At 48.8% G+C, this 25,438-nt stretch overlaps 1 protein-coding gene across 4 annotated transcripts in view; it reads right to left on the bottom strand.

Annotated features, from left to right (window-relative positions):
• The window catches only part of DIAPH2 (diaphanous related formin 2), a 3,515,124-nt gene that overhangs the window by 2,271,064 nt on the left and 1,218,622 nt on the right, over positions 1-25,438 (bottom strand). The window lies entirely within an intron of this gene.

Genomic DNA, 25,438 nt, shown 5'->3' with positions numbered 1-25,438 from the left:
TCAGTTTTGCGACATCAGGGGTGGCCAAAGATCATGCTAGTCACAAACCACTGATAAAGATGTTAAACATAGTTTTAGCCAATGTGCACCCCTGTTTAATAACTTTATTTACCAATATCTGAGAGGTGCAGTAAGCAGACACCCGCTAACGCACATAAGCAGGTTTGTTAGTATGCCAGGAAATGTTTTCATTTATAGAATTAGATGAAACATCATGGGAACATGGTGCCTTATCTAACAATATCATATCACATTATTGAAGGCAGCTTCTAAATCAATAAATGTAAAATAGAGTTTGTATTCTATTGCGTGGATATACTGAGCGATTGGTACCGCAAGTCTACAGTAGTTGTCATTAAGACCAATCTCTCTCCTAAAACCTGAGTGATTGTTCAGTCCCACTCTTAATCGTGACCTTCTAGTCTAGACATACATTTGGTTCAACAACACCTCATGAAAGAATGGAGACCTCCTCCTTCGCCCTGGTTACTCTGTTATTCCTTGTGTTCTTGAGAGCTGGTCTGGGCCAGGGGTTGCAATGATCCACATGAACTCTATTCACTTCAATTGGCTTCCTACTGGAACAGACTGCTACTTTCGATGTTTGCTCCTGCAAGGAAGGGCCGTCACTCCCAAGAGAGTGGGTCACGAAGCCCCTCTCGTCACTCAACAATGGTAAGAAATAGCACTGTACATCTGCAGAATGGTGTGGGCCATGTTGTTCTTTGATGTCAGTAGTTATAAACAAGAGCGTTTATCTTTAACCAGAATGAAAAGGGGGGGCTCTTGGCCCCCCCACCCGCATGGCGGTGCGGCGACCGCCCTTACCTCCTGGACCTCTCGGGGGTGGGGCGTGACGTTTGGGGCGCGCCCTGCCACCCTCCCTTGACCCGGATGACGCTAATCGACATCCGGGTCGGGGGGCGGGGGGCGGGCTGCTGAGGGATAAAGAAGCGGGGAGCGCCCAGGTGACCCCCTTGTTGCCTGGTCGCTCCCCGCACCGGACGTGCCCTGCGCTCGGGGCTTCTTGCTTTTGTGATTTTTCCGTTTCTTTCGCCTTGCAGGTGCGGTTTCGAGCGCTTACGGAGCGGAGTTGCTGTGCGGGAGCCTTCGATAGCTCAGCTGGTAGAGCGGAGGACTGTAGTGGGGAAGCTGACATCCTTAGGTCGCTGGTTCAGATCCGGCTCGAAGGAATTTTGCGAGGTCCGGTGCGTCGAGCGTCGAGAGGTTGGCTGGGTCGCTGCGGTGCGGTGCGGGACAGAGGTATTGTCGAGGCAGCGGGTTGGGGCGGCGGCCAGCGCCGGCAGAGCGGATTTCCCGCCCATTCTCCTCTGGTGCCGGGGACGATCCGGTGGGGGTTTTAATACACGAGGAAAAGCGCGGGCAATCAGTATTAGAGTTTGTTAAGCCGGGAGCAGGTGTGGTTTGGTGGCTAAGCTGCCGACTTTGAAGGCATGAACCGGGGGTTCGAATCCTGGTCTTGACACATAATAGAAATTGAATTTCCTTTGTTAAGCCTTGGACTGATCGCTATTATACGTTCTGTGATTGCTAAGGTAGGGGCAACAGCCAAGGGCAGTGGAGGGGTGGTTAAAGAGAGTTCAAGCTTGTACATACGTTGTTTAACCTTATACAGTCTGCTTTCACCAACTGCTTGATTTAACACTCCCAGGTATTAATACATTTTCTATTTTAGGCATGTTAATACTGCATTCCTGCAATTTCACGTAGTAAGCTCTGAGTCAGTAGTTATAAACAAGCGCGTTTATCTTTAACCAGAATGCAAGGGGTTAATTCTGCGCAGTGAGGTGCAATCATAGTAACTGGGTCCTGTGAAAATGGACCCAACTGTTTCCTTCTGTCAGTGATTTTAAAATTCCGCCTGTGATGCGTTAGACAGTGTTTTTCTTGGCCAGTTGGGCCCTACTGTGGTAACATCGTTGAATTGGACCTTTACAATGCGGCAATAAATGGGTATCTCTGTGTTTAGTGATACACACACAGAGGTTTGGCAAAAGGGATAAATAAATTGCTTTTATTATTGCTCCCCAATATCTCATTTTAACTGGGTTCTAAAGAATTAGAAACTCGTTGCTCCGTCTTGACCCCTGGTCCATAGCATGAAAGTTAAAGCACGGATGAGGAGTGTCAGGTACAAAGCACTGTGAGAGAAGCAGCATTAGGGTGACATGAAGAGGGATACACCATTCCTGCAGAAGGAGGTCAGTGCATGCATTATATTTTAATGCAACATAATTGTTTTTTGCCGTCTTCACGTACCACTCCACCCTCCTAATTATTGGTGATAGAGCAGAATCGGGTTTTCACAGTTTGTGGGGAGCTGGCATCACGCTGACTAGTTACGCCACGCCAGTCTCCTCCCACACAGGGAAGGGGCCCGAGGTTAGTTACATTTCCTAACTTCCCTTTCTAACATAAATATGTTATGAGAATCAGTGCTACATCATCAACCCCCTTCCTTTCCAGCAAGATTAGGAAAGCGAAATCCACTCGCACTTTGAGAAATCACAAACTGATTGTCAAAGAGTATGCGCGTGCAGGACACACAAGTCAGCAACCTCAGGTGGCCAGTGTCACGAGGCCTCAGGGCGAGAGAGGCTTCCAAACGACTGTGGAAACAAACGCTTCCCCTCTTCCCTCACGAGGAAATGCTGTCGCGCATGAGGTGACCAAACGACCTTGCACGTTTTCACTGCATAGTAGCAACTTCCAGAAAATAAATCTAATTTGGAAAAAAGCCCCCTGAAATTTAATTTGATCATCTGATCAAGCAGTTGTGGAGCGAGGCAGAGAGAAGGAAATAATTTGCATGCAGTTTTAATCGTGTCCTCGCTTTGATGTGTAAGCAGTGCATCTGGCTGGGAATCTCTAATGATCAGAACCGATTTTGCTGAGGCGAAACCCTGGCATGCTTCGGCGCGCGGGAAACCACATTAACCTGTGGTGTGTTCATTTGTCACACCTGCACACTCAGTGCCAAGGGCTCCCCCGCGTGGATGCCTTAACTTTAGCACAGGATACTGTTCCACCAAACACTGCAAACAGATTAAAACAAATTCTCATAAAAAGCTAAATCACTGCTTGTTGGTCATTCGTCATGAATAAAGCATACTATTTGCCGTCATCTGAAGTAGAGACAAAATTAGGATTTATTGTTTAGGACTCCAGATGAAATACTTTTACATCCCACACAGCACTGGAAGCTGAAACAGAATGTCACAGCTCATTTTTCATGTGAGGCCTTACAGAGGCAGCTTAGTAAACACTTGTACAAACATTGTCCTCTGATTGCACAGTAAGCAGTGGCCACCCACTGTCTACTGCAATCTTAAAGCAAAGCTGTGCTTTAACACAAAAGCAGCCCTGGAAAATGTGTCAGACCAAAACCCAACCTACAGAAAGAGAGCGAGCACACTGGAGGGATTTGGGGGTTACTACCCCAATATATGTTTGAAAAAAATGGGGCATTTTACAACATACTGTTCATGATATATTCTAATAGCATAACTTTTACACGATAGCAAGTGATGTCCACAGGGCTGACTGACACCCCTAGGGACTATGTAACCAGAGGTACAGAAAGAACCACAACACTGAAACAGCACTCATTGGAGCCACTGACAGCATTCAAATCATTATGGACCGAGGACAGACAGTGGCCCTCATCCTGCTCGACCTCTCTGCGGCCTTTGACACCGTCTTTCACAGCACCATCATCAGAAGACTCCACGAGATTGGCATAGTCTTAGATGTGTTCCTTTGTCATAGGAAGAAGGCAAAGGGTCAAGCTGTCACCCTTCACATAGGCGACCAAGAGATTGATATGTGAAGTCCCAAAGGGATCATCCCTCAGCTTCACCCTTTTCAACATATACATGACACCGCTCGCCAACATCATCCAATCACAAGGTATCACCGTCATCTTCTATGCCGATGACACCCAACTCATCCTCTCCCTGACGGAGAGGGCAACCACCACCAGGACCAACTTTACCAACTGCATGACCATGGTAACAAACTGGACGTGAACCAAGAGCCTGCAGCTCAACACCGACAAGACAGAATTGCTGGTCTTGGTCAACAAGACCTCCAAATGGGACTCCACCTAGGGCCCAATTATTTAAAGGGCACACTTTGCCTGTTTGCGCCCGGTGCACCTTAAAACAGGTGTGGCAGGCGTAAACAGGAAAAGTGGGCCCTATTACATGGAACGTGCTGCCCCCAGGGCATCCGTGAACTTACACTGCCTTGAGGGCGGCGCATTTATGTGAAAATTGGAGGAGCTGTTTTATAGTCGCTCCGTGATTTCACAGCAAGCGACAACCTGCCTGCACTTTTAAAGGAGATTAGAGATCCCATTGCAGGTGGGTGCAGTCAGGGACTGTACCCGATTGCAAGAGGATGTCTGGAGGGTTCATGGGAGCCCCTTACCCCCAGAGGGGTGCTCTCAGAAGGTGCACTAATAATGTGCCACCTTTTAGGTGGTGCACTTTCAGTGCGCCTCCTGAGAGCTTCTTTGCCTCTGTGCTCGTGTCTGGAATACGGCACAGGTGCAAAAGGATTCCCTCATTTGGATGGGGCATGCCCCCATGCAAATGAGGGCACACCCCCTGAAGATAGCGTGGGCACTTTATGTGCACCAGCACTATCAGTATTACAGAAGGGGCCACACAAGCATCTGCGGCCTCTTTTTTAATTCCAAAGTGGCCTGGGGGCGCGGAAAGCGGGTGCAAATGGCTGTTGCGCTCCCGGGACATCTGGATGCTGTCGGAGCTAGGACCCACACCCACAGATCACACAAGAAATCTAGGCACCATCTTAGACAACAAGCTCAACTTGATGGCTCAAGTCAATGCAGTGTGCACCTCCTCCTCCTGCTATGAAAGATCTTCAAATGGTTGCCTTAGAACATCAGAAGGACCATCACGCAAGCCCTTATCACCGGCAGGCTGGAATATGGCAACACTCTCTATGCCAGAATTGCCAAACAACTCCTACACAGACCACCCAGAACACCGCTGCAAGACTCAAACTCACCCTCCTATGCTGCACCTACATCACACCTCACCTCAAGAAGGCTCCCCATTCACAAGTGCAGCCAATTCAAACTTCTTACGCACACGTACAAAAAAGCCTTACACAAAACAGGACCAGAATAGCAGAACAGCCATATACACTTTCACCAACCGGCCAGGCACCTATGCTATGCCTCACTCTCACCCATTCCCTGCATAGCAAAAGGAAAACTGCAGCTCGCTCATTCTCCTACATCAGACCCAAAATATGGAACCACCTCCCTCAAAACATCAGAACCTCCTCCTCACTTCTTGAGTTCAGTAAGAAACTCAAGATCTGGTTCTTCATATAAGCACCTTGGGGACTGAACATCTTCACAACTGCCCAAGTGCCTGGATAGCCTCTTGGGTGATTAGTGCTCTATACAAATCAACCTAAGATAACATAACATCAGGCTGACACCTATACGTACTGTGTAACCTGAGAGAGAGCGTCACTGTCTAAAACCCTTGCCTGAAACTTGCATAACTTGAGGGCTGGGCATGTTGTGTGACGTCTGACCTCATCACAGCTGTATTACTCAATGTTTGGCCCTGTTCTGTCTGTATGTCGCAAGAAATAGCTTTTGTTTGTAAACACCTGAGCATGTAATGTTTTACCTGATGATTCTATGCTATGTAAGACCTCTGCAGCTTACAGAGAACTGTGCAAAACCCATTGCTAATACTACATGGTTGGTAGTATCTGATTGAGCTGAGAACTTTTGAACCTCACCTTAATAACCGTTCTGGTGATGCAAATCTATCAAAACTATAAAATGAAGATTGGTAAAGATTACTAGTCCTTCCAAGTTCTTCACAACAAAAGCAACATCAGAACTGGCACAACATAAATACTATTGACTGCAAGGTTCTCAACAGATAGGCCATGGAATCATTGGTCATGGTATGTTAACTTGCTTATTGCCTGTCATGGCGAGTTGTTGTGTGCTCTATTGAAAAGATCCCCATCTTGCTGAGCCTTTTAAGCCTGCACCCTTTGAGAGACAAAGAAAGTGTTGATAATGGAAACAAGATGAAGACATCATCCACCCCTAGAAAAACTGAGACAGAGTTTCAACGAACTATCAAGATATAGCACATGCCCGAGGCTTACATGGTGGGTGGTGTCTCACACCTTGGAAAACAGTCTCACTTTTAGTCACTCCCAGTTGCCCCACTGACTTGAATTATGTCCCCACCTGAGAAAGGTCCCTATCTTATTCAAAATCTTTGTATTCTGCTCTCTGAAAAATAAACATCTGCAAATGGTTAGGGATTTTAACGTGAATTAAACCTTCGAAAAGGAAGCAGACAGAGGTTACACAACAGCGATCCCGCACATACCACCAGATAAACTTTGTCACATTCCCTGTGTGCAGTATTTCAACACCGAGTGAGTCTACTGGAATTTTGTCATGTCCCTTGCACCTCAACAAATAGAGGGCTGAAAAACAGCCTGCTGTGGTGTTAGAACCTACAGATTACCCAGATAGCTGCAGCAGGCCTCCACACTATTGATTTATACCACAGGCGTGGACCTGACAAGCAAAAAGCAGTCAGAAGGAGCAGTAGTGGATGCTACCGGACCCAGGTGGTGGGGCGGGTGGAGTAGGGGTGGAGGGGTAGACGACGAAAAGAGAAAAAACAAAAACACTTACCTGTAACGGCCGGCCGCCGCCTCTTCTCCATCCTCTGTCATCTTCCTTCTCGTCCTGCAGTCCCCGCCGGCAGCAGGAAGCATACGAGCTCCCAAGCTCCCCTGAGTCAATCACAAAAATGCAATGCAGCATTGTGCCGTGGTTTGGTGCTCAGACAAGGGATGGGAGGTATGCAAGTTCCTCACTAGGCTGCGTAATGCAGCCTGGTGGGGAAAATGCAAAGTGTGCAGGACTGTTTGGCCGGCCAAAGAGGGCTGGCCCAGCAGCAGTGTGCACTTAGCAAGTGCAAACCACTTCTCCCCCTGCTCTGGTCAGCGCTGCCCGACCCGAGAGCCATGATGAAATAGGAAAACTAAAATGATAATAACAATAGTTATCATTTTATTTTTAATTTTGTTCAGTGGGGAGACAGGCCTTCGCCTTAGCGGAGGAACCGCCACTGGGAAGGAGTTTATTCGTCAAAAGGCTATTTAAGACCATAAAAGATTGTTAAAGGGAGAGGATGGAGAATCAGGTTGGATTCCTGGCATCGGCTCAACATCCTGTGATTCTGAAAAAATTACTTAACCTCCTCGTGCCTAAAAAACATAAAGCTTCGATACCTTTGGGTTCGTGCTATATAAAACTGCAAAAAAAAAATGCCTCCCATGACTAATAAACCAGCCCAAGCAGACCTTTAACTAGGAAAGAGAGAGGTCGGGAAAAAGTGGTCTAGAGAAGGGGAAAAATGTGTTGGAGGAGGGGCAGGATGGAGAACTCTCTTTACTTTCAAACTCTGATAAGAGAACCTGCATTGGGAGAAAGAGGAAGTAAGTGAGGAACTCAATCAGTGATTGAGTGAACGATTGATCCGTTGCAGGAATCACTGACATAACTATTGAGTTACATTTTTTAAGTTTTTACAATACATTTGGCCACTCTGGTCTCCAATCGGAGTACAAAAAAAGTAGAAAGGGACAGTAAAGGAGTGACAAGAATGAGAAAGGCGGAACAAACAGGAACTAAAGGAAAGGTCACATTTATTAGAAGCACAACAAAGTAGCCAATTACTTTGGGCTCATTGTGATCAGGCTTTGTTCATAGAGACTGTTATCTGAGTCCAACCATTAGAAAAAAACCAGAAATTGACACAAATGATGGCAGTGCACAGTGAGAGGTAAAGTGAGTATAAATCTTTCGGATTCCATGTGATCTGTAAGAAAGAGGATACAATTGGTCTTTGGGTCCCATAACCTCCTGGACCTTCAAAGTTTCCCTTTGGGAAGAACATTAGAGCATTTATTTGCTCTAGCCCAGGGCTTCTACGGTGACTGCTTCAAAGAGTGTGCCACTGAGTGAGTTAATGTGAGTTAAAGTGACTTAATGGAATTGAGAAGAATGATTTAGGATTTGATTCTTGAGTGAGTTAATGAGCGAGTCAAATTATGTAAATGTGTGAGTGAATGAAGACACTTTTAATGGTAATTACATCCCACATATTAGACCCTCTTGAGTCCTCCCAGTAACGAGGGCTGGGACTCAGTTACCTGCACAAGCCCACAGGAGCAGCAAATACTGAACTGATTGCTAATGACCTTTTTTTAGGTTATTTGCTTAACAGGTTCCAGAAAATAGTCAGGGACTATCGAAAGGCCGGCGTCCTCCATCACCGGAAGCTGAAAACCTCATCTTTGACATGACCCTTGTTCTGAGTCCCAGGGTATGTTTATGCTGCCTCTGCTCCAACCAGCACACAGCAAGAAGCCTAAGTGATGCAGCCAGAGAGCAAGAGGCTCTGATGTACTGTAGGAAAATGGCCTCTTGCCCCCAGATTCAGGAGTAGAAATAGCCCTGGCTCCACCTGCTGCACTACTAATAGCTGCACCCAGGGCTTTAAATGTGCCGGGTCTCACCGGAGCTGAGCACCAGCAGTTTTTTAAAGGGGGCCTCGAAACGGGTCTCTATCGGGCTATGTTTGTGCCGTGGCACAGGCGGTCTGTTTTTTGCAGACTGCAGTGACAGAAGGCACGTGGATGTGCGCCTGCTCACACTGCTCACTTCTCACTAGTGGAGAAGTTATGGCATGACGTCATGCTAGGTGAGCGTTGTATGGCAAGGGAAATCCTTTAAAGAGAGTCATTTTCTCTCTTAAATTAATTTCCCTTCTCTGTTTGAATCTCAGGAGCAGCAACATCCTCGTGGTGTCACCAGGGCTTTAAGTGGAAGCTTTTTCAATATTATATACAAGCTAAAGTTGCTCCTTATTTATCTTATGCAACTAAAAACCATTAACAAAGCCAATAGTCCTGACTTGTTGTAGGTATGATGTTACTTGTTTTATCATATATCTGGAGGCAATGACAGAAACAGCAAAATAACAAGTCGGGCAGTAACCTATGCTAAGCACTGATTTTTAGCTTGCATTTTTAAGCCACGCCCTTAAGCACATAGACCACGCCCCTTTCAGAGAACCTCCAGTTTTTTCATCCCACTTAAAGCCCTGGCTGCACCCACTCTTTCACGTCATGGGCCTCCCCATGCCAAGCACCAGCTCCCATCCTTTCAGCCTTCCGGGCACATGCTCACTTCCCGACAGGATCAATGCAGCTCTGGGAATAGCCCTTTATCAGGAGGCCGGGCATCAGAATAGTTGCACCTCACGTGGAAGGGTGATGGCAAACTGAGCATGGCATCACAGTGATGCCAGAGATTCAGAGACACAAGTTACACAACCAAAAACCTGGGACACTGTCTTTGCCTGAAATTAAGAACAAAACCCTCAGCACCGCTGAACACCTGCACTTCCAGATTGACACCGACCCCAAAACCACCCTCAGAGGCACCCTCATCTACAGATCCCCCGGACCCCGAACGCAGTTCAGCGACTCCATCGCCGACTTCATCAGCACACACGCCCTCGCCTCCACGGACTACATCCTCCTCGGGGACCTGAACTTCCACCTCAAGAACAACAACGACTCCAACTCCTCCACCCTGATCGACAATCTCGCCAACCTCGGACTCAGACAACTCATCACGACACCCACCCACTCCGCCAGCCACACACTGGACCCCATCTTCTCAGCAAGCTCCGACGTCTTCTTCAACCGCACCACCGAACTCCACTGGACCGACCACCGCTGCATCCCCTTTACCCTCCGGAAACCCACCGTACCCAGCAGATGCCTCGCCGCAGCTGGAGCAAGGTCACCGAGGACCAGCTAACCACCGCCCTCGCCCAGAGCCCACCCGCAGACCCGACCAACCCCGACGCTGCAGCCCGCAACCTCAGACAATGGATCGACGACTGCGCCAATACCCTCGCCCCGCTCAAGAAACCCCCTAACACCCACACCAGGAAGAGAGCCAGCTGGTTCACCGAAGACCTCCAGGCCTCCAAGCGAACCTGCCGAAAACTCGGAAAAAAATGGATCCGTTAACGAACACCGGAAAGCTACACAGACCACAAGAACGCCACCCGCAGACACCACCACCTCATCAGATCCGTCAAAAGGACCTCCTTCAAAGACCGCCTAGACAACAACGCACACAACAGCAAAGAGCTCTTCAGCATCGTGAAGGAACTCTCCAACCCCAGCTCCAACACCAACGACATCCCACCGTCACAAGACCTGTGTGACTCGCTGGCCTCCTTTTTCCATAGCAAGATCGCAGACATCCACAACAGCTTTGACGCCGTCACCTCCCCGGCAACCACCAAGACTCCTGCTCCCACGACGGCCACCAAGCGCCTGCTCGCCTGGACCAACATCAACGACGACAAGATCATGAAATCCATCCACTCCGGATCCCCGGAAGACCCCTGCCCACACCACATCTTCAACAAAGCCAGCAGCATCATCGCACCCCATCTCCGGAAAACCATCAACATCTCCTTCGAGACAGCGACCTTCCCGGAGAGCTGGAAGCACGCAGAGATCAACGCCTTACTCAAGAAACCCAAGGCGGATCCCAAGGACCTCAAGAACTTCTGGCCCATCTCCCTGCTCCCGTTCCCGGTGAAGGTCATCGAAAAGGCCGTCAAGAAACAACTGACCAGCTTCCTCAAAGAGAACATCATCCTGGACCCGTCCCAGTCCGGGTTCCGCAGCAACCACAGCACCTCATCACCGCCACCGACGTCATCAGGACCCTGCTTGACAATGGAGAAACCACGGCCCTCATCCTCTTGGACCTATCAGCCGCCTTTGACACGGTCTGCCACCCCACACTAAGAACACGCCTCCACAACGCCGGAATCCAAGAGAAGGCCTGGACTGGATCACCTCCTTCCTCTCCGGCAGAACTCAGAGCGTCCGCCTCCCCCCTTCCACTCCAAAGCCACCGAGATCATCTGCGGCGAACCCCAAGGCTCATCCCTCAGCCCAACGTTGTTCAACGTCTACATGGCACTGCTCGCCCACGTCGCACGACGGCACGACCTCAACATCACCTCATATGCCGACGACACCCAGCTGATCCTCTACCTCACCAAAGACCCCCACATCGCCAAAACCAACCTCCATGAAGGAATGAAGGCTGTAGCCGACTGGATGAGAAACAGCCAACTGAAGCTGAACTCGGACAAGACGGAGGTCCTCATCCTTGGACCCACCCTCTCGGCCTGGGAAGACTCCTGGTGGCTGACCACACTAGGAGCACCCCCTACACCCACCGACCACGCACGCAACCTAGGGGTCATCCTCGACTCCACCCTCTCCATGACGAAGCAGGTCAACGCCGTCTCCTCCTCCTGCTTCAACACCCTCCGCATGCTTCGCAGGATCTTCAAGTGGATCCCCACCGAAACCAGAAGGACGGTCACCCAAGCCCTCGTCAGCAGTAGACTGGACTACGGCAACGCACTCTACGCAGGAGTCCCGGCCAAACTCATGAAACTGCTCCAACGCATCCAGAACGCCTCTGCACGCCTGAACCTCGACATCCCTCGCTGCAGCCACATCACACCCCACCTGAGAGACCTGCACTGACTCCCCATCAACAAGAGGATAACCTTCAAGCTCCTCACCCACGCACACAAGGCACTCCATGGCACCGGCCCAGCGTATCTCAACAGGCGACTCAGCCTCTACACCCCCACCCGCCAGCTCCGATCCGCAGACCGTTGCCTCGCCACCGTCCCCCGCATCCGAAGAGTGACCGCCGGCGGCAGATCATTCTCCCACCTCGTCGCCAAGACATGGAACACCCTCCCCATCCGCCTACGGCAGACCGAAGACCTTCTGACCTTCAGAAAACTTCTCAAGACCAGGCTCTTCGAACAGTAGCAGCGTCCCCCCCCAGGCACCTTGAGACCCTCACGGGTATGTAGTGCACTTTATAAATGCTATGATTGATGATTGATTGATTGATTGATTGATTGATTGAAGAAACGGACCGTGATTGTGACTGCAGTCAGATCTTGCAGGACTATGTTGTAACTTTTTATTTAATTAGCTGCCTGTGATGTCACTTGGTCATTTTCCTACGGGGGGTGGGGGTGTTTATGTTGTAAATTATTTATTTCCAGTTTTGTGTAATCCTAACACAGTCTAAGAAGATGCTTTACATGCAGAGTGAAAAATTGAGTTACATAAACAGGAGAACAAATAAGATCATATAATACGATCAAAATGACCAAAAAGCAGAGATACATATCAGAATCAAATACACGATTGCAGCCAAATAAGGGTAAGAACAGTGCATGCTCATCAGATCCATGTGTCTGTCTATAGTTATAGGAGTTGGAGGACAGGGGGACATGTCAATGTTTTTATGTTTTAACCTTAAGCGTCTAAACTATAAATAAAATATGTTTCAGTTAAAAATAGTTTGCATTTAGAGACTTTTAATTTAAGTAAGCATGTTAATAAGAAATACCTTCCACATCTGTATGCTGCAGGGTCATTACGCACTCTTACGTCACTGCTGACACACAGGGTCCCAAGATGTGTATCTTTGTGTATTTCCGCTGCATATGCTAGACTGTATCCATGATCGGCGGTACACACAAGGGTTGGATTCCTTATAAAAAGGGGCAGCAGCAGCTACTCAGAAATACAGGATTAATATTTGAATATGTGGTTAAGCAGGTTTGTATGCTAACTCGATGTGCTGCAGCCCTAATACGAGTTATTCCCCATGCACTAATTTTAGACCTTGATTGGCTCCGTAGCTGTCATTTTTGTGTTTTTTCAGTTCCATGCTGTGGGGAATCCTGCCACTCAGCGCCATAATGAATCCTCCAGGATGGGAAGGCTGCCTGCATGCCAGGTTTGCAAATGAGCATGTATTGCACTAAGCAAATAACGCTAATAGAAGATAACATTAGCCCCTCTTCAGGATACCTAATACAGGATTCAATCTGGCTTCTGCTGCAGTCTGAGACAAGGACTGAAGGGGAACAGAAGGCCGTCCTGCAGTCTCATGTTGCCGCTCTCATGTAACCGGCTTGCGTCTCTGCGCAGCCTGACGGCTCCAGTGGGCCCAGAGCTCCAGCCATTAGAGTCTGATGCACTTAGCATCAGTACTTAGCAGAGGGAAATCCCTGCTCCCATCCTCGTGGGGCAAATAAACATCCATCTCCATTAGGGCTCCTCAGATGTCCTATGTTTAGGGGGCATCCTGTGCTTTCATCAGCCTATGAAGCAAGCAAGTACTCCAGCGGAATGTATCAGAGGCGAGCTCATCAGCATTGCTGGTGAAAACAGACATGGGTGGAAGAGTCAGTGCATGGCATCCATAACAAGATACACCTCATGTCATCGAAAGCACAACTAATCACAGCTTGTGCTTGTCTGGTGCACTCACACAGGACAATTTAACCGTGCCGTTAAGGTTTCAACACAGGTCAAGCGGGTGAGGCAGCTGAGATTTTCAACACGCGCTGCTCATTTCTATGTGGGACCTGCAAGTCACAAGCATGAATCTCAGATTGTTAGATCCAGACCTTCAGTTACCATGAAAGCCATTGACACTGACAGCATGTGCATCCGAGCCATGTCGGCCATTTCCACTGTTAACCCGGAAGTTTCTCTGTGTTTTTGCTTCCTGACATCAATTTATTGTGGCCTCTGACCTCGAAGGAACTCGTAAATTGCACATCGGTGAACAGCTGTGTCATCCTTTTGGTTTACCCTGAAAATGAGGCCCCATTTTGGTCTCTCCACTCTGCTCTCACGGAAGTGACTCTGCTGAATAAGACCTGACTCTTTCCAGAGACTATTTTTAGTTTTTAAGCCTCCCAGTGTGATCAGGGGAGCTGGCTATTGGTATACCAAAGTAAATAAGGCCCAGAGGCACACGGAGGCCCATTCCGCTTATAATATTTAAAATGTTCTTGATATTGGTAAACTTTATGTGGATATTGTTGCAATAACGATTGCGGTCACCAAAACATGTCCACACACTAAATGCTTTGTAAACTGTACTGGTGCACCCTCTGCTAGGCTTGCCCACACCAGACCACAAACATTTGTGTTTTTAAGAATGAGAGTGGAAAGATGGAAGATGGAGGAGGGATCCTGCAAGCAGGGACAGACCTGAACAGAACTTCTTCCCCCTCTGCTGTACTCTGGTTTTCAGTATCATTGGGAAGCAGTACATTAGGTTTTGTATGCAGCACCCCTAAGGAGTCACGAGCACTGGGAACAGCGCCTAGAAACCTTCCCTACCCTCGCTATAAACAATGAACATATACTGAGGGCAGCCAATGACATCTCCAGTTACAAAGTGCAGGTAAGTTAGCAGTGACCAGCCCGGATAGCACATTCCCTCGCTGCATGTATATATTCATATAATGGTTTGCGAGAGGTCTGTGTGGCCTGGGAGCCGCCCTGTGTGTCTTTTGGCTCGCTTGCTATTCTGATGCCAAGGCGGTCGTCTGACTGTTCACCACCATTGAGGGTGGTTTCTCCTGCGCATTGAACCTTTCATACGGAGCTCCTAGGTAGAAAGATATACGCATCGTGGGGGTTGATAGTGCTAACTCCAAACGCAGGGGGTAGGCTTACTTCCTGGGGTAGTAAATGCACTTTTCAACCGTGAAGCACTATCGCCTTCCTTTACAGGTTACCAAGTACACTGTTGACATTTTGTCATTTGCTTTCCTCTGTATTTGCTTTGTGGTAGATGTTTGTAAATATTAGGGTCTCAAAAAGTACACTCTACTGTCTATTAAAGTATCAGTTTTTTGCGAGCATGGTTTAACCCTCTAGATCGCTTCCTGTCTGCATTCATTGTTGTACTGTGATTTCTGGTGATGGATCTAGTGATTGCTAACCTGACACATTGTACTTAGCCAGGGGCCCTAGTTTTATTGGTCTGTTGTTTTATACAAGAGGTTTGCTGTGGATTGCATGTTATGTTGTGTATACTCTTTGTTTTGACCTCTGAATTATACTCTAACTATAGTCATCTATTTTTAGTTTAATATTAAAGTGTTGTGTAAACTCAACCCTGTTTGTACACAGTCCTTTCCTGCAACTGCGAGAACTGCTCTCTGTGTTTATCATACTCAAGGTATACCATTAGCCTTGGCCTAGCTTAGCTTTATTACTCATCCACACTTACCAAGAGAGTCAAAAAGGCTTAATCCCACTAACTGTCCATCACTTACATATTACCTTCAGCTGCTAGAAGAACGGATGCTTCGCACTGTTACCTTTGGAGTGTATCATAGTCACATTAGCTGCACAACTCATAGAAAAACCACAACAGCTCCTTTTATCCACACTGAAGGAATTCTGTTAAAATGGACAATAGTAACACCTGCTATTTACACAAAGAGATGATGGACGGAGCGCTGAAACTTTTCAAACACTCAGCCCCAGTCACAGATCTGGGTTGAATCCATCATCACTCTTTAGCTCACTTTGCCACCCGAGTTCAGACACAGCTATAGGCAAATCAGTCTGACCCTGTGCCTCACGGCAACAGTCCAGCCCGAACTGCCAAGCCATGTCTTCCCTGGACCGGAAACAAGCATCCTGAGACCGGTTTCGGGCTAACAGCCCTCATCAGCCAGGCCAGCTTGAATCCAGTGGCAAAGTGCACAAGGGACCCACGTCTGGGCATACCCTGCCAACTTAGGGGGAACAAAGCAAACACAAAGAGATGATGGACGGAGTGCCGAAACTTTTCTAACACTCAGCCCCAGTCACAGATCTGGGTTGAATCCATCAACATTCTTTAGCTCACTTTGCCACCCCAGTTCAGACACAGCTATATGCAAATCAGTCTTGACCCTGTGCCTCATGGGAACTTGTTATTTACACCACTGTGCATAAATGGTTGGAAGTCCTGCATACGAAATGAATTGCAACTTGTTTTAGTACAGAAAAATAACCATTTCGCCAACAAAATAGTGGTTTTTTCTGTCACTATCAGGATAACATTCTCACATTAAAGTACTAACCACTCCTTAGAATACCCCGTCTCATAAAATATCTCACATCTCACATATTAATTTACAGTATGTTTCAGCATCATTCTGGGACCTCTCGCATACATATTCTTTTTTGGATTCAGCCTGCTCTGCCGAACTTGCATTATTAATTGATCCGCCCATTGTCCTTCATAAAGCAGCAGAGCTACAGAATACGAACATGACATGCTGCTTTGTTCCCCTATGGATTATAGCCTGTCTTTCACAATTTCATGATTTGAAGTACAAGTTGCCTGCAGTGACACAATAGGCAAAGGTGTTATGGACTGAAAAAAGGCCCCAACAATTGCTAGAGGCCGAAGCCATTGTGTTTTATTCAAATAAAGACCGAGAAGCTTTTCTCCGGAGCACACCCAGAGCTACACGGTAAGTTCACCTCTGAAGGTCAGTCTTCAAGAGTTCATGTCCCTCTCTATTTTGGAGTGTAACTGACAGGAGCAAGCAAGGTTTTTAGAACTTGTTAACACTCAAGCACAGACTTTCATGCCTTCGGTAATCGCGGATGTGACTTTGTAGGTGGAGCTATAAAACACTGAAAACTTTATCTAATTCTTATAAGATTCGACGCCAGAAACATGTCCCCTCATTGTGTGCCTCCTTTTAGAACTATTTTAAAGCTCACCATGGGGTCCCACAGAGTAATAGTCATTCTGCCACACATCTCGTAGTGATAAATAGATTTTTGATTAACATTCCATACTTTATGCAGATAGGGTTTTCAACATGCTAAAGGTGAGAAAGATACCGCAGCTGCAGTCTCTGTGTCATGACTATGCCAGTCATGCCTACCGACACCTGAGCGATGCTGGTTCTTCATTCCCCTCCACCATTTTCTTCTATCTCAACTTACTTTAAAGACTACAGGCCTCATGGGTCAAAATACTGGTGCATATGAACCCTCAGTGAACAAAAACAATCGGTATTATTATGTCCCTCGATGTCGGAATCCCAGCAGTGACACGAGTAATGGAAACTCAGCTCTTGCAATGATGAAACTCAGCTCTTGCCCAAAACCAAAGGCCCAGGTAACCTACTGCTAAAAAGCAACATGCCAAGATGCCAAATAGTGGACTCTGGCTAATAAAAGCTTAATGAAAGGTCCTCATGGTGGGCACTGCCACATGCGGGAGTCTACCTGGCTCTGGTAATGCTACCCGTCCTTTGAAATGCACCCATCCTGAATGCGTCCTCTACCAAAATATCCAGCTCAAAGTTTTCATTCAGCATGAACGCTGTCGCCAAGAGGATATTCTTCCAGATCGACCACGCCTCTCTGACAACCAACAATCATACACAATAAAAAAATGCAAAAAAACAAATAGATTGCAATGGCTGAACGAGTGTGGCAACCCGTGAGAATTATGTTAGCTAGAAGTTCAAATGATAATTATTCGCTCGTATAGTTCAAATCATAGCTCTTTGCTCATACTTTTTCATTGAAAAGAGGGCACCCTGTAGCCCAGAGTGCTGCTGCAAGCCCTGTATGAGCCATAAAATCACATCCTACACAATTACATCACCAGAAACTCTATAAAATCCTGGGCTGACGGCAGAACAAATCCAAAATTATCTTCCAAACCTACAAATGGTTACTTATTGCAGCCCCTGACACTGCCAGCAAAGGCAATCTAAGACTAAGTGTGCCCTTAAACCCATTCATTCCACCAAACACCTCAATACAGGCAGGAGTTAGATGAAATCTATGCACGCCCCTTCGCTCTACAGAAATCTTGTTCTTGCATCCACCGCTACCAATCGGCTCTGTAAATACCCGGAAACCCTAGCTTTTTGGCAATATATAATTACTCAAAAAGCTTCTCAAGTCCTTCCCACCTCTATCATGCCCTTCTCCTTCCCTTTATCTTACCCTCCCTTAGCAGACCAAGAAAGCACACGCAAAAGAAAATATATTTATCCACTGGACAATGGATGACCACTAATCGTGTATGAACAGTGACAAGCATCTTGAGAAAATCCAGAGCATAGTGTATGGCATGCACCTCAAGTAAATACATTCTATCAAATGCATATCCTATATTCCCAGCGGGGATCTGGCATGTAGCAATAGAATTCCTGAACATACTTTCCTTTTGGTACTTCAACTTTGGATGTGAGCTGCCTTTGTAGGCGGCGGATATTACCTTTAGTTTGTGGGAGGCTTAGATCCGATGTCTTCCTCGCCTTGGCATTACCATGGCATTCAGAGGTGGACCACTCAGCTCTGCTCATCGTTCTACTAGGCAACAAACAGGAATAACTGATGATCAAAACGCGTGAATACATGGTATTGGGCATGCTTTGTACTGATTTAGGAACTGATACAGTGAAAGGAGGCAATATGTTCTTCTAAATAAAGAGAACTGTGAAGAGGGCAGACCAATGACGCAAAGTCCCGCCCTTTAAAGTGCTCCATCACTGTCATTTCAGACGGAATGGAAAAGAAGGCTTGCATCATTGCCACTAACACCAGCAGGGTTGATGACCAACTGAAGTGAAACAAAGTGTGAAAGAATTAAAATACTTCTGATGGTACTCAATAAATATTAACTTTAATAATGGTAACTTATTACCTCATGGTCACATTGATCACTTTGGTACACACAGAAGCGAATGATCTGTGGCAGTTAGTTTTACAAACAGTGCAACTATGCTTGTGTAGCACACATTAGGATGACAGCTATGCACAGGCATTACTCATGCGTGCAGTAAAAAAACTGGCTATTTCAAGAAGAACCTCTTGCATATTGAGGAATCTAGTTCTGACAAAGAATTGACTTGAAACGTGATGAGGGGTGTCTGGACTTCAGTTTCGCGGTAAGTGTGTAATGGAGAGTACTTTATATATTATCCTGCATCTCACCGGGGACCAGCAAACCAAATCAAATCTTACTTTTGAGGGCTGTTTTACTTTCTTCATTTTCAGACCATTGCTTGCCAGGTGCCTGTGTTAACATTTCTAGTGTTTTCATTTTTATGAGGAAGCCCTTGCAGATTAGTTTGCAGTAATCTACACATGCAGCTTCAGCAGGTTTGGACCAGTAATTGTAATCTAGCAGGCCCAGTGATTATAACGATGAAATGCAGACAATTTCAATGCATGGACATCATGAAATGCAATAACTTCTGTGCTTGAGTAAAGACGATTAAATATTGCAACCCAGTTCTTTATTTTTGGCAAAGGGCGAAGGCTTCTCTCAGAGAAAATATTAAAGGCTCTTTCTCGGGTTATGCTAGAATTAACATCTCTGTTGTAGATCCATGGAAGAAAAACATTTCCATTATCCTAAAAACAGACTGACAAAGACATTCTGTAAAGCTCAGCTAGCTCACTGGTCCATTAGCCAGACTGAGGTGGAACTAGGCATTGTCTGCATACATCCAGAACTATGTTATGTTTGATCACATGTGGTAGGGGACCATGTCAATATTAACAGTAGAAACCTGAAGAATAACTTAGCAAAGCCAAATATTTGGGATGGAGACATATGTGGAAAGTACAATAATTAACCAGAGAATTCTAAAGGAATTAACCATAAGCATGATCACATGCTTATACTTTTTATATGAGCTGCTATAAAGAAGAATTTGCACAAAAAAATAATAAATAAAAAAAAAATATATATATATATATATATATATAAAGTTTGATTTAAAAAGATGTGAAATATGGGGCCAAAAATATTGAATCTAGTTTTTTGACTTTTAGATATTATATAATATGTATTAATATGTCCAGAAGAAGGTGGGGGGAACCATTCTGTGTACCACCAAAACGCCGCATCGATGGAAAATAATTTTTTTTAGAAGTGCTTTTAATATGTTTTTATGATACAGTGAGTTGTCATAATTGAGATTAAGAAAGATATTCGGGGGGCGTGGCCGGCAGCATGCCTGAGTAAGATGTGCTTTCGCCGAGCTCCGTCTGAAAGCTTCATCCGTCATTGATTCTGGCACCCTGTGGCCCCGGAGAACACCGCAAAAGAGACAATGTGCCCCGCTGCTGTCTCCCGTTGAAACCGGGAGAAATGCTCCATTAAGCGAGCCTGGGAGGCTGGGAATTAGCTGCTCCCGCTCGCCCTGACCATCTCCAAGATGGCGCCGCACTGCAGCGAGGGACTGGAGGCATCGACTCGGGACCTGTGACTTGGGTGGGAGGGGTCCCTGAGATCTTGAAGCCGACCCGTGGTGTGCCGTCCCGCCGGGACTTTGATTGAGCCGCTTTAGGGAGACCTGTTCCCCCGCTGGTGGGCCTGGAGCCGGGAGGCTGCGGAGACAGCGTGAGAGGAGCCCCCTCCCCCATCGTGAGTGTGACCTGCTGAGGAGGCCGGTTGCGGAGCTGCAAAGCCAGGCCCGCGACCGGGGTAGCGTGGAGACCGGGACCGCCGCCGGGGGACCATATGCGGGTCCGCGCTCCGGAGTGGCTCTGAGACACCGCCGCGATCGAGTGCCTGCGGGTGGGAGAGTGGCCCCCTCCCGGGGACTGCGGAGACACACGAGACAGCCCTGATTTGCGGCGGTGAGAGGCGAGGAACCCAGCCTGGGCCATTGCTCCTACGGAGTGCAGTTTCCCCCAGGCGCTTGTGAGCTGATCCTCGGACTGGTGGTTGAGCAGCAAAGCACGACTTAAACAGAGGTGAGGTGCGGGGGGGAGAGGCGGGGGCCTGGCCTGGGAGGACGGACGATGTGAGCGCTTCCCCCCCTCCTGACCCATCACGAGTGGCGCCTGTGTTGGGGGCCCCCCCTTGAGACGGCGAAGGAGATAGACAAACCCCCCAGGAGGGCTGCGGCGGGGGGACTTCTCTCTCTCCCTCCCTCCCTGATCCTGGCCACACATTGAGGAAGGCGCTGCGGTGAACGACCACTGAGACAGGCCTGGAGGACTACACGGTTGCCGCCACCTCTGCTCGCCAGGAGGAGCTCCGCTGACTGAGGGAAGAGGTACTGGGGACGTCACCACCGGGAGAGGGCGCTCCGGACCGTGCCGCCCGCTGGGGACTGGAGGGACTATGGTGGGGGCTCGCCGCTGGGGGAGTGCCCCCCCCCCTTGGACTGATAAGGTGATGCCTGATGCATGATTGTCACGCCGACCTGATCACCTTCTCGCCTTTCCCCTGCCCCATGTCTCTGACTACTTGCTGGAGTCTGGCCGCCCCCCCCCTCCAGCGGTGCTCCATCCCTGTGAGGATACCCACTTGCAGCCACGAGTGGCGAGCACCACACGCGCTGCAGGCTGGGGGTGACTTGCACTACGATCACGAGACGGTGTACCCGGTCTCACATCTGAATTCCCTACGAACTCGACAACACAGCTGGGCGAGACGGAAGACTCAGTGCATGACCTCCGTAGGGACATGCAAGAACTCCAATCATCCCATAAGGACCTGCTCTGGATGGTGGACGACGCCGAAAATAGAGCAAGACGGAATAATCTCCGCTTTGTGGGCTTTAGAGAAGGAATTGAAGGGACAAATGCATCGGAATTTCTCTCCACCTGGCTACGGAGCACCTTCTCGACAGACAAGTTCTCCTCCTGTTTTGTCAGAGAAAGAGCCCACCGAGCGCTACTGGCCCGACCGCCCGCTGGGGCACAGCCACGGCCTGTGATAGCGCGCTTCCTGAACTTCCTGGATAGAGACATGATAATTAGGGAAGCCCGGAAACTGAGAGAGATACGATACGAGAATACCCGCATAATGATCTTTCCGGACAATAGCAAGGAAGTACAGAAACAAAGGTGCACTTTTGATTCCGTGAAAGCTAAACTGCGAGAACGTAAGATACAATATATGCTCCTCTTCCCCGCGAAACTGAAGGTCCTCTTCCTGGGCGAATCCCACTTCTTCCAGACGCTGGAGGAGGCCTGGCAATGGCTGGAGGAAGGCCCCCCGCAGGGGCGCCTGGATACACAGACAGACGGCGGGGCACCCTCCGGTGGAGCCGGTGACCGACCCCTGGGATCGCGGTGCCCCCTTCGGCCCCGCCAGACACGAAGGGGCCCCCCCTGGAGACCACCCCGTATGCACAGAGGAGCACAGGAAGGCGAAGACGGCGCACAGGTGGGTACCTAGACTCACGGCTCCCGGTGGCTGCTCAGGCGCTCCGATCTCTCGGCTGACTGCAGAGGGGCAATGACACTGTGAAAGACGATGTGTCTGAAAGTGACCATTCTGCCTATGGAGGAGAGGGGGCGATACACCCCTCGATACACCTCTTGGCGGCTGAGATACTGGCGATGGAGCAGGCAACATTGACTGAACCGGGGGCATCCCAGACTGAACCCCCGGATTCCAACTCCTGAACAGGGCCCTGCGGGGTAGACCGTGGTCCGATCTAATATGCCGGATCAGGCATGCTGGACACACCTTCTTCTCTTTGATCTTTCACTGCTGATCTCAATTCTTTCCATATTCTCTCTCCTGCTCTCTTTTCTGCTAACGTCTTTGGTTCTCTATTCTCTAGATTCTGTGTTGATGGTTTTGGGACAGCCACAGGAGTTTAAGCTTGTGGAGTGAGTTGGGCACGGGAGGGCGACAGACCTCCGCCTGCCCTAAAGTCCACTCCCCGACATCTTGCCGGGATGAGTCATTGGGAGGAGGGAGGTGGGGTGGGGGAGGGGGGAAGGGGAATGTGTTTATGTTTTGGTTGGGAGTGTTTTGGGTTATGTTTTGTTATTCATTTGTTTGGCACACTGACGTCAGGTATGCACTAATCGGCGCACACTCCGTCCGCCCCCCGCTAGGGACGACTTGGACGTATGCCACCCCATGGCCTCTGTAACGAAGCACGGCACCCCCGACGATAGCGTAGTGAACAGCCCCTGCAAGGTTCTCACATGGAACGTAAATGGCCTAGGGGATAAAATTAAGAGAGGGCTAGTGACTGCATATATTAAACGATTGCACCCAGATATAGTCCTCCTCCAGGAGACCCACCTTAGAGGAACAAAGTGCGGATTCCTGGCGAGACGTGCCTATAAGGTACTGGCGCATGCGGGGTATACGGCTGGCTCCCGGGGGGTGGCAATTCTGATTTAAAAATCCCCACCCTCCACAGTGACCCGGACCTGGACGGACCCCCAGGGGACTTACGTGGGGGTGTCAGGAACATGGGGGTGACGGAGGATCACCATAGCCTCGATATATGCTCCCCCGAAACTCCAAGCCAGGACCTTCACAGGATTGGCTGATATCCTGCTAGACACACCAGGCACACTACACATCATAGGTGGACACTTTAACGCTGTCATGTCCATCTCCATGGACCGCTCGGGACATCGTGAAGGTGGTACCAGGACTACGCCCCTGGCTGAGGTAATGACCACACTAGGCCTGACGGACGCATGGAGGCGGCTACACACGGCCACCAGAAGCTACTCATATTATTCCGGGGCACATAGGGTACACTCCAGACTAGACTATGTCTTCCTCCCTAGACATGCACTTGGGGCTGACGATGAGGCAGAGGATCTGGCAAGGGGCCTCTCGGATCACTCGCCGCTCTTGATTAGGTTGGGTGGGAGACCTCGGGGCGGGGGCTGGAGACTGTCGACATGGGATCTACAAAATAATGAGTTAGTAAAAGGCCTGAGGGCAGACACTAAAGTCTACTTCGCAGAGAACGTGGGCTCGGTGCAGTCTGGTGTGACCGTCTGAGAGGCTTACAAGACCGTACTCCGTGACAGGGCTCAAAATAGAATATCCTGGGAGAAACGGAAAGCCCAGGAAGAGCTTAACTCCTTGGAAACCCAAGTATTGGACCTGGAACTGCGGTATTTATCGGGAGGGGAACCGCGAGTGCTACGGCGCCTGATGGATATCCAACAACACTATAGAGCCTTAGCGACAGATGATGCCAAAACGCAATCGCTTGCGACCTTGTACAGGCTATATGACGTTGGGGACAAGTCCGGCAAACTATTGGCCTGGCTAAGCCGTAAAGAATGGGAAATCAGATGGATTGAAGGGGTGGTAGATGGACGAGGGCAGATGCAGACTGGTGATGCTCAGATCGCCCAGACGTCTGCCTCCTACTATCAGGACTTCTATACAGCCAGAGCATTAGAAGGGCCAGGTGATATCATGGAATACCTGTCAACTGTCCAGACCCCAGTCTTAACGGATGAGGACAAGCACGCCCTTGAAATTGACATCTCGACCACTGAACTCAGAGAAGCAATAGCTAGGCTTCGGCCGGGGAAGTCTCCGGGCCCGAATGGACTCCCGGCGGAATTCTTTAAAAAAGGGGTAGACCTGCTGACGCCCCACCTTCTGACGCTTTTTCAAGACGCGGCCCAAGAGGGTCTCCTTCCGTCAGACCTGCGGAGGGCCACGATCATTCCAATATACAAGAAGGGCAGGCCTCCCGAGGACTGCGCGTTTTATAGACCGATCTCCCTCCTAAATGTGGAGGTTAAGATCTTAGCGACGGTCTTGGCCCTTCGTCTGCGTCAGGTGATTTCGGACCTGGTCCACCAGGACCAGACGGGATTCCTGCCAGACAGGGCGACTAGGCAAAATTTAAGACGAACACATAATTGGCTTATGGAGGTGAAAGGACGGGAGGAACCGCATATGTTCCTCTCTCTAGACGCTGAAAAAGCATTTGACGCTGTCCACTGGCCCTTTCTGGAGGCGGCGTTAGTCAAATTCGGCATAGGCCCCAAATTCAGGAAATGGGTCGGACTGCTTTATGCTGACCCCAGGGCTAGGGTGAAAGTCAACGGGATCCTGTCCGAGGATTTCCCTGTCAGACCGGGGACCCGGCAGGGATGCCCCCTTTACCCATCCTCTTCGCCCTTACTATTGAAGTAGTGGCCTGTGCGGTCCGGCAAACTAATGAGATACGGAGATTCCATACATCACAGACTGACGTATGGGAAGAAAAAATTTCGCTAAATGCGGATGATATTCTATATGTCACCCAACCGGCCAGTACGATCCCCGTGCTGTTCGAGCTCCTGGCTAGGTATGGCTCCTTTTCGGGATATACGATCAACTGGCATAAATCGGTCTTATATAGCCCACGCGGAGAGGGGGAGTGGCCCCCGCTGCCTGCGGCCCTTCAGGTTACGCGGACAGGATTCACATATCTGGGGATCTATCTGACAGCGGCCCGACACGTCTCCTATGATATGAACATCCAACGAGTGATCAGGAATTTTGCGGATGACGCCCTTAGATGGATGGCCCTCCCTCTCACGATCTTAGGCCGGGCTGCAATGTTTAAGATGATCACGCTGCCCCGCTTCTTGTATGCCCTACAGAATGAGTACTTCTTCC

Source organism: Triturus cristatus, chromosome 5_2, assembly GCF_964204655.1.
Source record: "Triturus cristatus chromosome 5_2, aTriCri1.1, whole genome shotgun sequence".
NCBI lineage: Eukaryota > Metazoa > Chordata > Amphibia > Caudata > Salamandridae > Triturus > Triturus cristatus.
This window is presented reverse-complemented; position numbering and strand designations above follow the sequence as displayed.